Source organism: Lissotriton vulgaris, chromosome 3_1 (genome assembly GCF_964263255.1).
Source record: "Lissotriton vulgaris chromosome 3_1, aLisVul1.2, whole genome shotgun sequence".
NCBI classification, from domain to species: Eukaryota; Metazoa; Chordata; class Amphibia; order Caudata; family Salamandridae; genus Lissotriton; species Lissotriton vulgaris.
The window spans coordinates 120,487,210-120,505,137 of NC_141689.1; the positions used below are offsets into that span (position 1 = coordinate 120,487,210).

The 17,928-nt window shown below is 46.7% G+C and overlaps 1 pseudogene; it reads right to left on the bottom strand.

Moving 5' to 3' along the window:
- Positions 1-280: 280 nt before the first annotated feature.
- On the bottom strand, positions 281-748 carry LOC147726058 (large ribosomal subunit protein mL43 pseudogene; annotated as a pseudogene).
- Positions 749-17,928: the final 17,180 nt, after the last annotated feature.

The following is a 17,928-nucleotide window of genomic DNA, read 5'->3' on the forward strand; positions in this document are numbered from 1 at the left end:
TGGCACAAAGTGATGGGCCTGTTTTGGGAGGATCGGGTCAGTACATGTAAAGCGCTTTGATTTCAACCTCGGCTGCCACTGCGCTTTAAAACTGAAAGAATATATAATACAGCACAGTGGCAGCGGATGTTAAAGTCAAAGGGCCTTGCATGCACTGAGCTGCTTTCACTGACTTCAACACGAAGGCAAATTTAAAGCATGCTGAAATCCGTGAAAGCAGTTTAGTGCAGGCAAGGACTTTCGATTTTCTTTTTTTTTTATCAAGTCCTTTTCCTTAAATTTATTTAGGCAGTTCGTTTTGTGTTTGGTTAACCGAGTCAAAAGCTTTGACATTCAGAAGGGTTGGCTTGTTGATGAAGGGGTGCCACTGCCCCTGGATGCTGGGGCTGTCCGTGTGGTACATTTTGCGTATGCGGATAATGTCCAGTCCAGACTGATTAGCCATTTTCTGAACAAGTTGTAAAATTTCATCAGCAGATTTGCTAGTTACCAGCTCTTCCTTCACTTCTCCGTTCAAATATTCTGCTATGAGCCTAGGATGGCGCATTTCTGGGGAGTAACATACATCACAATGCCAGGAATCCGTTTGGCAAAATCTACAACGTTTTCTTCTATAAACTCTCTGGCACCCCTTGCATTCTGTGCGTCTGAAAACCAGGGTGAGCCTCTTGAGCTGGCATATGTACCGTCCTACTCCGTTCTGCAGCACGCTCTGCAGGAACCTGCTTGGGGTTCCACGGGAGGTCATGCTGCAGGCTGGGATCCACATAGCACTGTCAGTGGGAGAGCAAACACACAGGGCCGGACTTTCGATTTTCGCATCGGCTGTGACCGTGGCAGCAGGTCAGTGCCCGCAAAGATTTTGTATTGTAATATAGGCTGCCACTGCGCTTAGTTACTGAAGTCCGATGTAAAGCGCGGTGGCAGCTGATGTTAAAATCAAAGGCCTTAGTTACAATACACTTAGCCGGTTTTAAGAACTATGCTGCTATTAATCCAGGGGCACACTTACCAGTACTGCGCAGCTTCCCACGAGGGTCCGATGGCAATTATGAAGCACAGTGCCTGCCTGGAAAGGCAGGTGGCGCGTGACTTCAGGAAGAACGTCACGTTCTTTAGCTCGACCCACCCCAGCTAAGATTGCTTCAGCAAATCAGAACAGCTGCTTTGCGTGAGGGCGGGCAAGGGCTGATAGCGGACAAAGACAACAAAGGGATACAAAATAAAAAGCTTAAATGACGTCTCTGTAATTAGGAAGCATCATGAGCTACTCCCAGAGGGTCGGCGAGCTACCGGTAGCTCGCGATCGACCGGTTGGAGACACCTGCGCTAGTGCAAGGGGTTCGCCCTTCTCTGCACAAAGTCCTCAGACCAATAGGAAGAAGTTGGCACAGAACCTGGAATAGAAAAAGTAACATTTCTTACACCTCATGAGGTGGTGCTACGGTTCAAACAGTACCCTTCGGTATTGCAAGAGGTAGCACAATGAGCTAAGAAAGCATGGTTTATTTATACCCCGAGAGGGGCTTAAAAAGAAGGCGGCACAAAAACAAGAGCACAGTTAATGTACATATAAGGCAATATCAAGAGGCACAATCGATCAGTGGGAGGAGCTATCAGTTTTGGGGGTCGACAAGCACATTCCTATCTGGAACTAATCACTAACAGATGTGGACCCTACTTGACATGCGCAAAAGTGAGGGATGCTAAATATAACTTGTTGTCGGGCAGATTTCAAGCGCCGTGGACAGGAAGATAGGACAAATCACATGGTCGGCACGAGGCAGCATGTGCAGACAAGATGGCTGCCGTAAAGACAAAATGGAGTCCGCTAAATATCAAGATAACGGCCAGAACTAAGATGTCTTCTGCTAATGCTTAATCTAATCGCTGTTAAATTACAACACTTTAACAACTTATCGACCATTTGTACATTTATACAAATGGAGGTGAATCTGTCCAAAACTAAGGGGCATATTAACAAGGATTTTATCTCTGCTTTTTTGGCTTTAAAAGCCATAAAAGTGAAGATAAAGCCATCGCCCTATTAACAAGAGGGTGCTAACATGCATACTCACATGTTAGCACCCTTTTTCCCTACGCCTCTCTTTGCATCTCTAATGAGATGCAAAGTGGGCGTTCCACACCTAAATAATGTTACTAATCAACATTTCTGCAATTAACAAGCTGCAAGCTAAACAGCATAGCGATAAGAAAAGTAGCGCTAACCTCGGGTATCGCTACTTTCCTTACGCCTGCTTTCAGTCTTGCTTAGCCTTTATTTCCAATGTAAGGTCGATATAATGGCTAAGTATGCCCTGCCCTATCATCAATCCTTCGACAAACGTTGTGCGATTGTTGCTGGATTTCCAGCGATAATCGCACTTTTGACAGCTTGCGCTTGGAATTGTAGCGCATTTGAGATAAGTGTTGCTGATAGCGCGCTATCTCAGCAATACAATCCAGCATTAGCCGGTAATAATTATCCTTGCACTAAGAGCACTGAGCGATAATTATCGCCGGCCCTTGCTGATATGCCCCCAAGGTTGTAACGTATTGGCAAAAAAACCATCAAGGTAGAGGATGGTCCTACAGCTGTAAAAATATCACAAATGAACAGTCCTACAAATAGCTAGGGGAACACAATGATACCAGAGGCTCCTTTGTGATGCAACCACAAGAGGTCGGAGCAAAAGCCCTGATGCTATAGATAATCCTCTCAAATTTAGCAAAGCAGCAACTAGGCTCAAGCTCGTCTCCATTAGTAGCAGTCATGAGAGTAACAATTTACCCCTCTTTAACCTATGGCTGGGAAATTATGCTAGGAAAATATCACAGCCTGTTGAACAATCCAATTGTTAAGAACTACAAGCAAGCAATCCGATTACCGAAATCCTTATCCCTGCCCAGATTAGACTTGAATTTGGAGGCTGATGCCTATTTCAATATGTGCAGTAAGTTTCGAGGGGGAGGGCCGGCAGCCTGAAGGCTTTGCTATGGTCAAAAATCAGCCATAGCCAACCAGGCCAAGCACACCGCTGGTACCTATGAATGAACGAATGAATGAATGAATGAATGAATGAATGAATGAATGAATGAATGAATGAATGAATGAATGAATGAATGAATGAATGAATGGAGTCTTGTAATGCGCAACTTAGCCCAAGGGCATCAATGCGCCTGAAAGATCGTACAGCTTGTAAATCTTCTAGTGCAGGACTACAGATAGGCCTCTACAAAGAGCCAAGTTTTTAATGCTTTACGAAAGATCATAATAGAGGGTTGTCCTGCCAAATCACGGGGAAGAGTATTCCACAGCCTGGGCGCCAGGGAGGAAAAGGCTCTCCCTCCCCACCTTACTTTATGAAAGCGAGGGATTACCAGAGGATTTTTACTAGAAGAGCGAAGAGTTCTACAGGGAGAGTAAGCATCTAAGAGGGACCTAATGCCGTTTGAGCCTGAGCCATACAGGGCCCCATGGGCAAGACAGAGGATCTTAAACGAGATCCTAGACTGGATGGGCAGCCAGTGTAGATTCTTCCTGGCCAAGGAGGCTGAGGAGAGACTAGTAAGATTAAGAACCATCCTGGCTGGCGCATTTTGTACTATCTGTAAGCGCTGAATAAGATTCTTATTAATACCTGAGTAAAGTGCATTACAATAATCAAGTCTCGAGGAGACGAGAGCTACAGCTCCTGGAAGCTAAGGACCTGTAATCCAAACCAACAACATTTCAAATTGAGCATAAGAAAGTGCATTTGGCTCTTGTCATTTCACTCGGATACATAGCTGCCAAGGTTTCAGATTGCCCTGTGTAACATTTTCATAATTTAAGTGTGTTTATGAGTGACATTTCAAAACTATGAGTGACATTTTCTCGCACACAAAAACAAACAATGAAAATGAGGGAAACATTTAAATATGAGAAATTATCAGGCACATGCATCAATATTGCATTTTGCGATTCCTTAATTGCGAAAAATAAGGAATCGCAATTAAGGAATTGCAAAATTCAATGCATCAAGAAATCGCTAAATAAATTTCGATTTCTTAATATTCCTTAATTGCGAGTCGCAAATTGCGAGTCGCAATTAAGGAATACCTCCTCATTCATTCCTATGGGCCTAGAGGCCCATAAGAATGAATGGAAAGACATTCTCAATTTGCGATTAGCAATAAGCGAATCGCAAATTGAGAATTCGATTTCAAGGATGCAGGGGTGTCCAAAGGACACCCTGTTGCACCCCTGAAATCAATCTGTGCACATATGTTGTGCACACACATTCCCTAAGGGCATGTGTGTGCACAACATGAAACTTTGAAAAATGCAAAAAAGTGCATTTTTCAAAGTTTTCGCAAATTACCATGAGGTTCAACCTCATGGTAATTTGCTCCCCCTAATTGTGAAATCGCTATTTTTTTAAGTTTCATGCATTGCATTAAAGGACTCTCAAAATGCGATTCCTTAAATGCAATCGCAATTTAAGAAATCGCAATTTTGAGATTTCTTCAATTGCGAAAAATAAAAAATGTTAATGCACCACAAAAATGGAAATTACATTCGCAAATGGCCGAATTTTGCGATTCGCACCGTTTGTGAAAGCAATTACCTTTGATGCATGTGCCTGTTAATCCTTTTAAGGAACGAGAAACTCTAGGATCTTAAAATGATTGTAAAGCAAAAAAAAATGGAAGGGCACTAACATAGTAAAAAGAAGCTACTCGCAGCTAATCGTCGTGAAAAAATACAGGGGGATATTACCAACATTAGGCGAAAAAAATCGCTAACGATATTTAGTGCAACATTTTTTATCGTAAAGCATTGCCTGTAAATATCGCTGCTGTAGCGACGTATTACCAATACACCGCAAAGCTGCGAAATTTCCCAAACAATGCGATAAAATCAGTGCGATAGATCTAATGTGACGCCGCTAACTCTTCACACGTTAGCGTGATAAAAAGCACGTTGGGCCTATCAGCGACTAATATCGCTGAACCAATAGGCCCCAGGCTACCATTTAACGCATCAGCGACACAAAAAACGCCCGCTAAGCCGAAAACCAGAGCTAACAACATGGAGAACATAGCAAATGATGGTGAGCAACCAGGGACTAGTGCAGAGGGCAGAAACAACACCCAGGAAGGCCAGCCTGAGACCCAGGGAAAGGCCATGAGGAAGAGGAACCCAAAGTTCACTCCAGAGGAGAACCAGTTACTGTGAAGAGGTGACGCAACACCAGCAGGAACTCTTTGTGAGTTCCACCGTCAGCATGGCAAGGAAAAAAGGGAAATATGGCAGGACATTATGACAAAGGTCAATGCCATGGGGGAGAGAATGAGGACAGTGGACGAATGCAAGAAGTGGTGGCACGATACCAAGAGCAAGACCAAAAAGAAACTGGGAGCCAACCTAAGGGCAGCAAGGGAGACGGGAGGCGGTGGACCAGCTCCACAGGAGGAGCTGGATGAGCTAGAGGAGCAGGTGTCCCACGTCATCAGTGAGGAGACTGTCGTAGTTGTCGCAGGCCAGGATACTGCTGTTTTGGAAGGCACACAACAACACCAGGGTGAGCCTCATACAGGGATGGGGGAAGTGGGTGGATGGGCACAGTGGCACTCATGTACCATGAAAGTCATTATATGGCATACCCTCATGTACTGTACAACAAGTCCTGGAGAGCCCTGTGCATGCTGGCATAGGGACACATCACCAGGATGATGACAGCAGAAGTTTTGGCATTGCACAGTTGGCTCATGATGTCGTCAGTGGCGGACATGAGGTCTGGCACGGTGCTGTGGGCTTGTTTGAATTTGGCCTGTGATGGGTACAGGATCATCCCAGGCGGTCCAGTTGGCTGGTTTCTCTGCTTCCTCCCGCTCAGTCTCCTGGGGTGTCCCCCAGGGATCGTCTCTTTCTCCTCTACTCTTCAATCTTTACATTTTTTCTCTTATTTCCGCCCTTCAGTCGATGGACGTCACGGTGTTCAATTACGCCGATGACCTCCAACTCATTTTCAATCTTTCTCCCTACCCCGCTTCTGTTCTAACTTTCAATCTATAATGCTCTTTATCAGGGACTGGATGAATTCTAATCATCTTAAATTTAACCCCGATAAGACTGAGCTAGTACTTACGGGCGGCATCTCCAGTCCCTGGTCCTCTACATTCTGGCCCCCCTCTTTGGGCCCCTCTCCCTCTCCCTCCATCTCCGTTAAAACTCTTGGGATAAGAGTCAGCGCTGATCTCTCTATGCATTCTCATATAAGAGCTGTGGTATCGTCTTGTTGAATTTGAATTTGAATTTGAATTTAAAGATATTTGTGTAGCGCACATTTATCTAGCGGTTTCATGGCGCTGTGGGGTCAATTCAATTTCAAGTGCAGGTGCAAGCTTCGCGTAATATGCAAGATCTCTCGCTTTTTCTCCCCTGCAGCCTTGAAAATCATTCTACTTGCCATGATTGTTTCACGTCTGAGCTACGGCAATGCGCTGCATGCTTGGGTTCCCGCATATGAGCTGCGACGTCTCCAACTGATTCAGAATCAAGCTGCTCGCCTAATTTTTAAACTGCCCAAAAAACCACACCGTTACCCCCCTTCTAAAATCCCTACACTGGCTACCTCTATCTTAACAGTCCCTTTTCAAAATGGGCTGTTTGATCTTTCAGGCTTTAGCAGGCAGCCGGCCAGCATTCTTAGCTTCCAAAATCGCAGCCTATATTCCTAGCAGGGACCTGCGGTCTTCTTCCAAGCTCCTTTTATGTGTCCCCCGATTCAGGAAGAAAAAACATGGCGGCATGAGGTTCTCTACCCTGGCCCCGGTCTTTTGGAATGCTCTTCCCTTGAGTATCAGAACAGCTGCCTCCTACTCGATCTTTCGCAGGACTCTCAGGACCCAGCTTTTCTCACGTGCCTTCTCCCAATGGGCGGTCTCTCTCCCTGCCCTGTCTGGTTTGTCCGTCCTCAGCGCCAAGAAACCGCTTGGTATAGGAGCGCTTTATAAATGTTTTAACTTCAACTTCATGTTGTTGTCTACCAGGTGGTGGGCCAGTTGCATGGTGATGAATTTCAAAGTGATCCGCCATGGGAACAGGAGCAGGGAGATGTGCAGGAAGTACTTGAGGTCCTTGTGGTCTGCCTTGGGCTACTTGAGGAGGGCGTTGATTTTGTCGTGTTCCAAGCTCCATGGCAATGTTGCTGTTCTGTAGTCGGGTCTGATGGCAGCATCTGCTATGTTACATACGTGGTGTGGGCATGGGCGTGATGGGGAGCCTGAGTGGATGGAGTACATGACCTTGTGTATCTCGTTGTTGTTGACATTGGACCAGGAGGTCAGGTGGTATGCGCTGCTGGTGTTCACAGGGGAGGTGGGCCCCGGCATAGTTTGGGTGGGTGTCGTGTTGAAGCTGTCATGGATATTAGCGATCTTGCGGTGGCAGAAGATGGCTAGTGAGTTGCACAGTTCTTCTGAGGGAGTCATGTTGTTGCTGTTGGTGCTGGGGTTGAAGAGTTCCTTTACGATGCAGAAGAGCTCCTTGCTCCCGTGTGCGTTGTCATCCAGCTGGGCTTGGAAGGAGTACCCTCGGCCAATTAGATGAGGTGGTGATGTATGTATATGGCGTCCTTGTGGTCTGCGTGGTTGTCCGGAGAGCGTTTGGTGAGCAATATCTTCTCCAGTTTCCGGCATGTAACTCTGGAGGGCTCGAGCACATTGGTGAACTAGGTGGCTCTCTTGCTGGTGTGGTTTTTCAGGGTTCTTTGAGTGGCGCAAGTGTGTTGCCACAGTCGTTCATACACTGTCTGAGGTGGCGGCCTGCAGTGTTGAAGTTGGTGGAGTTGTTGTGTGGCCTGTGGGTAAGGGTGGTGATCAGCTGGTCTTCAGTGACTCTCCTCCAGCAGTGGTGAGGTACCTGTTGTGTGCGGTGGTGTGTGGATTGTTCATTTAAGGGGAAATGGATGCAGCAGGGTACAGGCCAGTGGAAACAGGTGGTGTGTTCTCAAGCAACGTGGGTGCCTGTGGAGAAGGTGGGGTCCAGCGTGTGACCAGCGGCGTGGTTGGGTGGTTGGGAGGGGTGATGAGTTGGCTGAGGCTGAGGTTGGCCAGTTTGGCCATCTGGGTGGTGGAGTGGTGTTGTTCTTGTTCCTGAACTGAAATGTCAGCTCCACAAGGAGGATGTAGTCTGTGGAGGTGAGTGCATGGTTGCAGGCGAGGTTTGCGAAGGAGTTGATGAATTGAGCTTGTGGTCCGCGGAGGCTGTAGATGAGTTTCCTCTGAGGGTGGTGTTGTGGTTGGTGTGGATCTGGAAGTGGAGGGATTTGGCAGTGTTGAGGATGTAGTCTGCATGGGTGGTGAACTTGAGGGTGGACATGTGGACAATGGCGAATTCTCCTCTGGTTCCAGGTCTGCGATACATGTGGGTGATCTTGTAGCCATCCGGGATAGAAAGGTTGATGTTGGCTGCAGGGGACATGTTCAACCAGGTGTTGGTCAGAAATGCCACGTCTGGGGCAGAGGTGTTGAGCATATCCCAGAGCTCTACAGCGTGTATGTGTGTGAAGAGGGTTTACAGGAGCATGCAGCGGAGGTTGTTGTGTCCAGTCTTTTGAGGTATGACGGTACAGTTGCAGGGAAAGCTGCAGGTGTGGCAGGAGAAAGGTCCGTCATTCTGTCATGGGGTGGTTTGTAAGCAGTGTTGTTGTATATGGGGTTGAGTGTGTGGAGGGTGCTGGCATGGTAGTGGACTCTCGAAGCAGGGTCAGAGAAAAGTCACAAATATGGCTCCTATCACAAAAATTAAACTGTCACAGGAAGCACATACAGATAAGGAAGCAGGTGCCGGACTTGAAGCTCTAATTCAGTAACACATTAACCAGCCCAACATTAATTTGTCTTGGTTGAGGCTGGCAGGGCAGGTGTGCTTTCTCCCCATAATCTACAGTGGTGAATCAGAGGGTGGCGGTGATGAACCAGAGGGTGGCGGTGATGAACCAGAAGGTGCAGTTGTGAACCAGAGGGTGGCAGTGGTGAACCAGAGGGTGGCGGTGGTGGATCAGAGTGTGACAGTGATGAACCAGAGGGTGACAGTAATGAACCAGAAGGTACAGTTGTGAACCAGAGGGTGGCAGTGGTGAACTAGAGGGTGGCAGTGGTGAACCAGAAGGTGGCAGTGAGGAACAAGAGGGTGGCAGTGAGGAACCAGAGGGTGGCAGTGAGGAACCAGAGGGTGACAGTGATGAACCAGAGGATTGCAGTGATGAACCAGAAGGTGCAGTTGTGAACCAGAGGGTGGCAGTGGTGAACAAGAGGGTGGCAGTGGTGAACCAGAGGGTGACAGTGATGAACCAGAGGGTGACAGTGATGAACCAGAAGGTGCGGTTGTGAACCAGAGGGTGGCAGTGGTGAACCAGAAGGTGGCAGTGAGGAACCAGAGGGTGGCAGTTAGGAACCAGAGGGTGGCAGTGAGGAACTAGAGGGTGGCAGTGAGGAACCAGAGGGTGGCAGTGAGGAACCAGAGGGTGACAGTGATGAACCAGAGGATGGCAGTGGTGAACCAGAGGGTGGCAGTGATGAGCCAGAGGGTGGCAGTGATGAACCAGAAGGTGCAGTTGTGAACGAGAGGGTGGCAGAGGTGAACCAGAGGGTGGCAGTGAGGAACCAGAGGGTGGCAGTGAGGAACCAGAGGGTGGCGTTGCTAAACTGCCTGGGAGCCCTGTGGGTGTGAGCCCCTGCTCTGCTGAGCTGCCCAGGGGTTGTGAGCCCCTGCGCTACTGAACTGCCCCGGGGCCCAGTGGTTGTGAGCCCCGTGCTGCTGAAGTGCCCCGGAGCCCTCTCAGTGTGAAAATCATTTGTGCTCAATTGCCTGGGAGCCCTCTGAGTATGAGCTCACATTGTGCTAAGTGCCCCCCCTGCCCCCAGTACATGTATACCAATACAGCACAGCACCATCATGCTCTTGCACCATGAAGTCTGGTGCATGGATGCTCCAGATTCGTGTAGGTGGTACCACCGTCTGGTGCAGTCAACATGTTAATTCATAACTTCCTACAGAGCACCAATAAACACGTGTCCCCCCTGGCACCGGTATGCGCATGTACCAGGCGTGCAGCACCCACATGCCACTGCAACCTACTGCCCAGCGCCAGCATATTGCTGTACGGGGAAGTTTAGTATGATATGGGACATTGTCCAGCAGCTGCATGCGCATGAACACACTGAGCAGGATCTGAATGGCTTTGTACCAACACGCGCAGGAGAGCCGTCTTGGACATCTGAAGGATTCTGGGGTCCTGAGCCAAACATATTTTTGCATCCATGAGTTTCCCTAGCTCCATCTCCGTGATGCTCCTGTGACCAGGAGGCTGCTTTCTCCTCATCTGCTGCTCTGCTCGGTCTCTGACCTTGTATCAACAAGATGCATGTGGACTCGCATCGAAGCCCTGCCCGTTTGGCCCCCTCCACCACACACTAGCGGTATGAAATGTCTTCCCGCCCGTCCCCACTAAAATGGCCAGTTCAATCAAGGGACCTCGGCGCCTTTTGGAGCGCTGACAAAGTTACAGGCACACATGGTCACATATTTGTGCAAATGGGAAAAAAATTCACAAGTACACCGGCAAATTTGCCAACTTGCGGATTCCTTGCCATTTAGTGCAAATTTGCAGAACTATGCAAGTCAACAGATACCACAGCTAAGGTTTACTTAACACTATACATGCATCCGAGTAACAGGTCGCATTCATAGTCACACATACAGGGATTAATCCACTGATGGCCTGAGAAGCATACAATGTGTCAAGACCCACACTCTGCATCCTACCTGACACCATTGCAAGTAGTAATAAATTCAACTGTATTTATTTTATAAAATAAAACTAATCTAAAACTACACTAATCACTACAACTAACACTCTATCTAAAATACCTACACACATATTAAAATAACTACACATATAATACTAAATATACACTACTACACAAACTAAAAAAGGACATCCACCCCCACCCAAAGATAAAAGAAACTTAGCCCCAACACTATCTTAACCTATCCTATAAATATGTTGCTATACTAAACTAACTATACCTAATCTAAAATGAATCTACATCTAATTGCAAAAATACAACTATTACACATCTAATACAAATTAACAATGAGGGAAGGCAGAAGAGGGGTGTGAGGCAGAACAAGTCAAGGTTCAGGGAAGACCCAGTTTAAAACGTATCTCAGTGATCTGTCTGTTCAGGGTCACCAATTTGTTTTTGACATCCAGGAGCAAGTTGTTATTCCTTTGCTGTTCCTTCAAAATCTGCACCAGTGTATCACCAATTTGAGGCTGAGTGGTGGATGTGCCGAGATCCTGGCGGGTTTGTGTTTGGCCTGTTACCTGGCTTGGTGCAACTTGCAGTGGGACCTGACTGCTTGCAGCTTGAGCTGGCCCCTGGATGCTCGTACCAGGAATGGCTGCTGCACCTCTTGTTGTTGGAATGGGATCCTGAGTGGTTTGCACATCAACAGGCATAATAACGGGTGAGACCAGTGTCTCTGCAAAAGTAAGTGGGCCAGCCCTGCCAGCGGCCCTGGAAGTGGTGCGTTTTTCCTTTTGACCAACAGCCTCTGGCATGGAGTGCCACCTCCCAGCCTTCCTGTCACACATGTACTTCCTTGCCATTTCCTAACCCTTCTTCACTGGGTATATATACAACCACCTGTCCCTTGCCACTTGGAAAGAATGGATCTCTTCAGGAGTCATGTTGTCTGAAAAAAATTGGTAATGTCAATTCACAACTAAGGACACTGGGTCATTTGCCAATCATCACTTTTTGGCACAAATCACATACCACATGTAGGGCTACACACATGTGACACCCTGTAACATCTCTCAGGGACCTGACCACAGAATTGTCAAGCCTTTTTTTCCGCAATGCAGGCCATGGATAATGACATGACAGTGCATGGCAGGTGTGATGTACTGACAAATTAGACGCTAAATGAGACTGTGATAACATGTCACCATTGTGCATCCTGAGTGTGTGCAAGTAGTCCAATTAACATTAATTAAGTAGTGCAGCATTACCCCTCCATGGTCAGCACCACCCTCATCTGACCCTGTGACACACTGCTGCTACTTCTGTACGATGCACATGTGCAGACATGTGTGTCTATCTGAAAATGTTCATGTAGTCACTGACAAGACTGGCACTCTTTAAATGGGTGCCAGTGTGGGTGTGTGTATGTTTCATCGGAAACAGATTGTAAGCTCAGTCTACATGCACAGGAAGAAGACCAGGACACCTGTACCAACAACTGGTGGCTATAATATCAAGAAAGTGCTACACAATATTGCCGCTTACATCGGCAGGAAACTGCAGCAAAACCCGCAATAAAGGGATTGACAATATGCACTTGAGAATTCTCATATCTGTCCCGGTATTGGGGTTAAGGATCTATACTAAGTCCTATGCTGTTCAATCTATACTTGACCCTGCTGGCCAACATCAGGAAATTGTACGGCTTATAAAGCGTATTGTATGCTGACAATAACCAGTTACGTGTGGCCCAGACTACTCTGACACACGTCTCCGTTTTACAACAGCATGATTTACATGAGTAACTGGAAGAGCAGCACCAAACTCAAACTAAACAGCAGTACAACGGACATCATTCTGTTTGGCAGGCCTGAGGATTCTTGGTCACTTGAAAGGTGGCAGCTGGAACTGTGCCCCTGTCCTCCTTGCAAACCTGCAATCTGCAACCTAGGACTAACAATAGATCATGCCCAGTCCTGGAAAAATCTTGTCAGCCAGGTAATCGACATTTGCTACGGGTTCATGTGTAAACGATGGAATATCTTCAAATGGCTTCCTATTGAAGCAAGGAAGCCTTTGGTGCAGGGCTTGCCCATCATCCAGCCCGATTACGGCAATGCTTCGATTTCATTACTATATGGAAAAAAAGCTTTTCAAACAGCAGACCCTGCAGAATGTGGCAGTCACACTGACTCCTGACCTTCCGCCTAGAAGCCCTTCCACACCTACATGGAAAATACACCACTGGCTCATCATCCGCCAGAAAAGCCAGTTTAACAATCAGAGTTGCATGCATAACATCCTGTCTAACTCTGGTCCTAAATACCTCATAAAGGAGAAGAACTGGTATGGCCAAAATAGATCACTAAGATCCAGCTAAAAACCATTCCTGATCCAGCCTTGTGTTCGTCCCTGTCGAAATGGCCACGCTCTTTTACTTATCTTGCCCCTTGGCTGTGTAATGAACTGCCCCCTCACCTATTAGCCATCTCTCAACACAAACTCCTCCATTAAAGTTGGTAAACTTGCCTGTCCCCAATATGATGCTCGCCGTTGCCTGGAACCTCTTTGGCACTGTTTCATCTGAATTTCTCTGGACAAGGTCCTTGAGACCTTGCGTTGATGATATGCAATCTATTCATACTTTAGACATGACATGACCTTAACCTGGCCTGCTATGGGAATGTCTTAGGGCATATTAGCAAACCCTTAATCGCTGCTTGAGTGGCAGTGTACTGCAGATGAAGCGTGGATACATCTTGTGCCTGGTCATGATAATATGTAGCACAGTGTGAAAATCAAGAAGTGTATTGCCTGCAGTACCCCTGGATCATTGACTAGTTAGCTAGAACCTGTGCTGGATGTCATGCACAGGAAATCACAGCTGTTGCATTGTCCTTTATGGACAAAGTCACAACTGAGATAGATATGCGTCTTACCACAATCAAAAACATATTGTCTGAATAATTACATAAATAACCTCTGCACATTGTGGCAGAGTGACATGCGGAACACACCAGTATGTCCAAACAATCACGTGGAGCATGAGTTAATGACATTCATGACATCACAACATGGCAAATTCAAATACAAATACTCACCAGTGGCATTTGGGTCCCTGAAACGATCAACGTCACCCTGTGTGATGGGGTGTCGACCATCTGTGAGTGAACCAAGATAAATATGTGTCATTATATGTGGCATCCAGAAACGTTACATAAACATGAGGAACAACAGTTCTGTCAAGGAAATACAACATCACTGTGTAGGGGATTGACAAATTGTATAGATGACCCTGTGCACTTTGACTGCCATGCACACATGGGCTTGCAAATGCAGTGGTGGCCAAACATAAGATTACTGCAGTCATACATGCACATAACAGTTGTGTCATGCAATTTCAAAGCACCATGTCCACACAGGAATCATGTTGACGTTGTACTGCGTATGATGGTAACTATGCATTTAGTAAGAGGCTGATACGCTGTCCTTTGGGATGTAAAACACTCTGGAGCTGTAAAACTCCTGCATTGCATTATCACCAGGCAAGGTTGTTTCTACACATGAACCATGTACAGGGGCCGTGTAGATACAGTCCTGCTGCTCATGGATTTGAGCATCTGTCACACTGTGTACTGTCCTGCACATAGGTCAAACACACTGGCTCTGCTCCGATATGTACAGTTACACATACTGGACACACACACAGCATCCTGCACACAGTCTCTGCTCACATCTCTTTGACTGATTACATCCGTGATGGACTTATACATGCTAACATCCTCTGTGCCTTGCCACCCTTACTGCCATGTGGTCATTCACCATCACATAGTAATGTTTCTGCAAGTGACACACAGGAGACCTCAGTCCAATATTTGGTCTTCACACTGCAATTATGTGTTCACACCTCTATGATAACGTGACTACTCACTCCAACTGTCACTTCACTATTTGTATTGACTACTCACACACCTACTCTACTTTAGCACACAAAGGGACCGTATCACAGTTAATGGCGCATCCCAGCAAATTAGCAGGGAGGCAAAAGTAAATGTGCACCATGCCCGCCTCCCATGATGAGCTGCATTTACCATGCTGCGCACCATGGGGCAAAAATGGCTCAGATGCGTCAGGCATCTGTGCTGTAAAGGCGGTGCATTGCTGGAGTTGTGTTGCATGTGCGGTGCAGCTCTAGCAATGCTCTGGTTGGCCCTTTCTTGTCAATGCTGCGTCAAGCCTTACGCCTGCTTCAAGCAGGCGCAGAGTTAAGACGCAGCATTGGCCTGAAAGTGCATGAGTGAAAACTTGATAGATTTCACTCTGCCACTTTTAGGAGGTGTTCCTGTGCAGGAATGCCCTCCCCTGCACCGGAATGCCTCCTTAAGGTTACAATGTGACGCATCTCCCAGACGTGTGAGATTGTTCATACCCCGCACCATGGCGCATCATTTGCGCTGCCACTGTGTCACATAAGTTATGCAACTGCGCCGCTAAAGAAGCCCAAGGGGCTTGTAAATCTGCAAAAATGTGTCTGGAAGTGGGAGTTCTTATGAATCTTAAGTGATGTGAATCATGTGCAAATCAGATAGGCTAATGACATTGCCAGCAACACTTTGTCACAGTATCACAATAATGAGTCTGCATGTAGATGTCATACACAGATGTCACACACGTAACTCACTTACATAACATTTGTTCATTGAAGTAAAATAATGAGTTTTGTACTTACAACCATGTAGGGCTGTCATCACGCTGGTGTAATCAAGCAGGGTGGCCTCCTGCGCAAGCATGTCCTGCCAGCGTGCTTCGACTGGTGCACATCTGGAGATATTTTAAAGCACTGCTCCATCTGGAGCTTCACCCGCTCCCAGCGCTCCTTACGTACACCCACAGCATACCCCTGCAGGATCCGCCCCCCAGCCTCCAACATTGAAGGTAGGTAAAACTTAATAGACCACAACCCCCCCCCCCCCAAAGCCTCCTCACTCATCCTCCCTGACCTTTCACCAGGAGGCATCTCCCTGACCCCTGTAACCCACTTAAAACTAATAAATTATAACCCAATTAACTTGCTATATATAAAAAACTAATTAACCCCAAAACAAACTCAACAAAACAGAAGACAGTTGACACACAAACAGTTTAAAATACAACAAAGACACCAAACAGACACTTCAGACAGGACACAGCACGCAGCACCACTCTCAAAATCCAAATCCAACCACAGCAACCACCATACACCTCCTCCTCTCAGCACATACACCAGCAATGTGCTGAAAAGAGAAAGTGAAAGTAAATACAACACCCATGTGACAGGAAGCAGTAATACATCACTTCCTGTGTGTTAGCTGCAAAACATTGAGCGTTAGCGACAATATTCAGCGTTAGCGAGCAAAATCGGTACAGAAATACGTCGCTAAGGTATACGTATACAAATCTGATGGGAATGCGGCCTGTTTTTCAGATTTGCGACGAAAAAATACTCGCTAATAGGTCGCAAAGGGCCCAATATTCAAACTGAATGCTAAAATGCTGTATCATCATGGTAATGTGGAAAAGTATGCCTGAACGTTTAAGGAATCACTTCAAAAACATTTTTAATTGATGTTAATGGTGGATATTTATGTTCTGCCTCTATATTTGATGCATTTTGTGTTACGTGAAACAGCAGCATGCAGACGTTGAAAGACAACACACATTAGGGGAGATAAGAACACCACAAACCATACATCATGGTGTTGATTTACAAGTTCCTTGCTCCTCTTAAAGTCTGCGTCTGCGTCACATTTTGTGCGGCAGCTGTGGCGCAAACCTTGTGCAGCAAATGTGGTGCAAAGGATGCCCAATGCTGTGGCCTATCCTCAAGGTCTTGCCTCATAAAGATATGTAACGTCACAAAGGGCTGGCACCGGGGGCGGCAGTCATGCACAGGAGGTAGTGTTTTGGTGGTGCTACGCATAAATCCATTGGCTGATTTAATTTTGATAGATACCAGCCACTCACTCTTGGGCCAATGCTGCGTCCTATGCCTGCACTTGCTTTGAGCAGGCGTGAGGCTTCATGCAGCATTGGAAGGAAAGGGCACCCAAGATCAAGTCCTGCGTTCATCCGCAAGCAGCATTGGGAGTACCTTCAGGGCAGAGACGGGTGGAGGGGGAGGGGTTAGCTGGGGGGTAAGTAATGAATGGCTTACGGGGTCTCCCAGGTATGAACACATCTAAATGAATGACTCAAATGTGTTTTGAGTGCACTGCATCCACAAATGCGATGCTGTGCGCCCTACAAAAATAGTATTTACAATTTTATAATGTTCACTTACCTGCATGACTCCTTAATCCATACATTACCTCCTCGTCAGGCCTCAACGTCGCAGTCCTTACTAATGAGCAGAGCTCCTCCCACCAGTAACTCCCAATCAACTAATAAGCCATCCCTTCCCTCCAGGCCACACACACACCAGGAGGCATATAACCCTGCAACACTCCCATCCACATTCAGAATGTCATTTCTGCATAAAACATTCCTGGCAACTTTGTCGTGGAGGGGTGCTGGACCTGTGCCTCCATTTGGGTGAGTGTGAAACATTCTGCTAGGTAATATACTACTGAAGGGAATTTTAGGGTTCAGATAATCTGGGCGCACTACCTCAGGTTAGACGTTCAAGTATGGAAGAACATAGATGGTGAATGGGTGGTGCGTTAAGAGCAGACGGAAAATTGCCCCTAACCGTCTAAGGAGTCAAAAGACCATACACATATGAACAGCTAAGCTCTCGCAACCACAAATAAAGTTTCACAATTCAATTGATTGGTGATATACAACACAAAAAGTAACATAGAAGCAGATCCTTTGGTGTGAATCCTGTCCCAGCAGGATGGAGTTTTAATGGGTCCAGACTTGAGAAATAACAGTCAGCCGACACGTGTTTCGTCGTGTGCCGTTGAGTCAACACGACTCTTCAGGGCTTAGAGTCAACCCTTACGATGGGGTTGAGTGAGGTCTGGGCCTTATAGCGGTGTACCCTGTAGGTAAATTGGAGAGATGCTGTCACTAGGAGTAGTAGAATTTTAAGAAATTTAGTTGCAAAAGGCTGGATTATCTTACCCCTCCCGGTTTTCGTAATTT